The sequence below is a fragment of the Prionailurus bengalensis genome, chromosome X (genome assembly GCF_016509475.1).
Source record: "Prionailurus bengalensis isolate Pbe53 chromosome X, Fcat_Pben_1.1_paternal_pri, whole genome shotgun sequence".
NCBI lineage: Eukaryota > Metazoa > Chordata > Mammalia > Carnivora > Felidae > Prionailurus > Prionailurus bengalensis.
In genome coordinates, this window is record NC_057361.1 from 90,887,346 (window position 1) to 90,890,911 (window position 3,566).

At 49.0% G+C, this 3,566-nt stretch overlaps 1 long non-coding RNA gene across 1 annotated transcript; it reads right to left on the reverse strand.

Annotated features, from left to right (window-relative positions):
- Window positions 1–1,060: 1,060 nt before the first annotated feature.
- LOC122477596 lies at window positions 1,061–1,859 on the reverse strand. Its single transcript, XR_006295733.1, has 2 exons — window positions 1,681–1,859; window positions 1,061–1,198 (listed from the first exon to the last, which is right to left on the reverse strand). It is a non-coding gene; the product is annotated as an uncharacterized LOC122477596 (long non-coding RNA).
- Between the last annotated feature and the right edge of the window lie 1,707 nt (window positions 1,860–3,566).

Below are 3,566 nucleotides of genomic sequence, written 5' to 3' on the forward strand. Positions count from 1 at the left end.
TTCAAAGCAAACTTTTTTTGGTTTTGTTTTTACTCGATGCTTCCAGGTTGTGAGTCATCTCTTTGACCTGACCCTCTACACCAGTGCCTTTTAAAAATAGAAATATTCAAGGCCTACCAACAAGTAGGAAGACTAATACCTAAATCCAGCTCAAGGAGAAGAACGTTACCAATGCCGTGGAAACACACCCTTACACCGGAAATTTGGAGATTGTTCCTCAGAGCTTCAGGGAGTCTGGAGAAGGTCCTTAGGAGCCACCTCGGGGGGAGGGATGGGTGGGAGCAGAGTGGGTGAGGCTCTGATCTTTCCCCTTGCTTCCCCCGGAACAATTCTAGTTTTATTGTTTTGTACATTGAGGTCCTGTAAGTAATTTCATTGGGAAAGACATTTAAAAGTCACTTATTTCCATGCTCACTAGTCCTGTCTCCACTCTCCCCTGGATAGGGGTTGTTCTGTAATAGTGATAGGTGCACTTGGCCAGGTCCTACCTCTCTGAACTCCAAGGTGGCTGTGAAAGCCACCAGTGGGGGAAAAAAATGGCTTTATCAAGTCCTGTCTGATGTCAGGGGGCTCTGTTTCCCGACAGTGCAGTTACTCTGCATGTTCTCAGCGTGCAGGCATTACTTGGGGTTTTGACTACACTCACCCACTGTGCCTTAATGTGCCCCATGTCGTTGGGGTCTCTGGGGTATGGAGGAGACATGATACCTCAGTTTTAAAGAATGTGTCTGTGTTTCATTGACTCTAAGACCTCTCCCCACACCTTGTCTTTTTTTTTTTCACACGTTAATACCTCTAAATTTGGGATGCATATGGGGTGCCTGGGTGGCTCAGTTGGTTAAGCGTCCAGCTCTTGACTTCGGCTCAGGTCTGATCTCACGGTTCATGAGTTTGAGCCCCGCATCAGACTCTAGGCTGACAGCTCGGAACCTGCTTGGGATTCTCTCTCTCTCCTCTCTCTCTCTCTCCCCCTCCCCAACTTGCTCTCCATTTCTCTCTCTCTCTCTCTCTCTCTCCCAACAAATAAAATAAACTTAATAAATTTGGGATGCATCTTACAATCAGTGGCGTGACATTTTAACCAGCAGCTTAGTTGTCTTTTCCAGGGGCACGTAAAATCCATGGCCATCTTGCATCTGAGGTGTCTTAGAGTTGCCGGGATGCCGTAATTGTTCCTTGCCCCATGAGAGTCCCCATCCTGGGAGAGAAAACCCCTTTGGAAAAACTTACAAACAAACTTGTCACCTATAGTCTTGTTCCAACCCTCCATCCTCTTTTTCTTTCCTGCCAGCATCCACACAAGCTCTCTGCTTCCTGACCAGAGGGGGGCTCACTTTGCTGGGCTACCTCTTGGGGCAGGGAAGGAGGCCGGGTGCACCTGTATAAGGAGCACACCGTGCCCACCAACAGGGAATGAGGGAGGGAGGGAAGGAGGAGGCCAGAAAGAGAGCTGGGGGAAGAGCCAGACAAGCCAGGCCAGCCATCCCCGACAGCTCTGGTTTCTTTATTTCCCACCCACGGCCTGGCCAGACAGCTCAGGCTGCTTCCCTGGGGATTTCCCAGGGCTAGTCATTGCCAGAGGTGAGCGAGGAGGGCTGTAGGGGGAAGGGGCCCAGCCTTGCCCTGGGTTGACGTGAGCAGCTGCCTGGCCCACGCAGAGGAAGACCGTGATTTCCTCACCTCCTCCGACGAGGCAGAAGCGTTGGGCAGTGGGCCTCTCAAGGAGAGGCAACACCTCGGCCTAGGGTAGTGTATACCGTGGGTGTTGACCGCACTCGGAGATTGCCACCAACCATCCCTCAGTGCTGGCAGCCGCTCTAATGAAGCTTGGCGCTTGTAGCCTTGAGGCCAAGCTCTTCCAGAAGGGGAAGGAGTGTCTGCAGGGAGGTCCAGGGATACTTGAGCACAGGAAGAGGTTTTTGGGACGTCCCCTGCCCCCTCCCCGCCCCCCTCCCAAGAGCTTAGGAAGACATGATCAGCCTGGATTACAGCTGCCCTCATGTAACTGGGTTAAAGTGTTGGCCTACTTAGGCCCCTCCTGCGGTGGCCTCCTTCAAAGCTGATGAGGCCGATTAGGAGGCTATTTCTGAGCCCTAGTTGTGTACCCAGAAGCCTGGGGGCCGTCCTCCTGTGACAAGAAAGACAATAACTAAGGCTAAACGGCCAAGGGCAGGCTTGGCCCTGCCTGTGGGAGAGCAGTTCTGTCAGACCTCGTGTGTCCTTGTAAAACAAAGAGTCAAATAATGTCAAGTCTAAGCGCCGGGGCTTTGAACTTCAAACCAACCAGTTTTCAGCCAAAGACCTTGTCCTATGTCTTTGCCGTCTCCAGTCCTAGAGAGAGATGACAGAGAGGCAAGAGGAAGCCTGCCTCCATCGATGGTCAATGATAGCCACCTTCCTCCATTCAGTAGGTGCTGTGCATTTGAGGGCTATTTTTGTTGACCTTCTCTGAGCCTCAGTTTACTCATCTGTAAAATGGAAAGAACATCAGTACCTGCTTCCTGGAGCCGGTGTGAAGAGTGACTAGATAAGGCACGTAAAGGCACTTGGCACAGTGCCTGGCCCCTTAAGCCCTGCTTCCATCAATGCCAGACGCCATCACTGCTATCGTTACCACCGCTACTGCCACCACCATTGCCACCCTCATACTCATCCTCATCGAGACGTCAGAGTGAACGCTAGAGAGCTCAGTCTCTGGAGCCTGACAAGCTTGGTCTGAATCGTGGCTCTGCCATTTTGTAGCCTAGGTGGCCTTAGATAATTGGTAACTTCTTTGAACTAGATTCTTATTCTGTAAAATGGGAGATTTATAAGGCTGTTGAAAAGTGGATGCAATGGTCCTTACCACACAGTAAGCACTCGATCAGTGCTGGCTCTTTTAATTACTTAAAAGGAATGGTCATGATCCGTGGTATCAGGGTTTGGGGTAGGGAGGGATGAGTAGGTGAAGCACAGAGGACTTTTAGGGCAGTGAAACTGTTCTGTATGCTACTGTAATGCTAGATGCATGTCGTTATACATTTATCCAAACCCACAGAATGTACAGCATCACCAGTGAAGCCTAATGGAAATGCTAGACTTTGGGCGATAACGATGTGCCGATGTAGGTTCATCATTTGTAACAAATGTGCCACTCACGTGTGGGGATATTCATGGTGAGGAGGAGGCTGTGTGTGGAGGGCGGGGTGGCAGGCAGTGAGTATATTGGGAACTTGCTGTACTTTCTGCTCAATTTTGCTGTGAACCTAAAAGTGCTCTAAAATTACAGTCTATTTGAAAGAAACGGGAAAGAAAAAGGTGATCGAACTAGATTGTTATAAATCTGGGATGTTAACCATAATCCCCATGGTAACCACTAAAAAGATAAATAAAAGATACAGGAAAGGAAGAGGGAATCAAAATGATTCACAAGGGGAAAAAAAATCCATCAGACACAAAACAAGGCATAGGAACTGAGGAACAAAAAAAGATATGACGTACAGGAAACAAATAGCACAATAGCAGAAAAAAATCCTAAATAATTAGTGATTATCACTAATCACTAAATGTAAATGGGTTAAACTTGC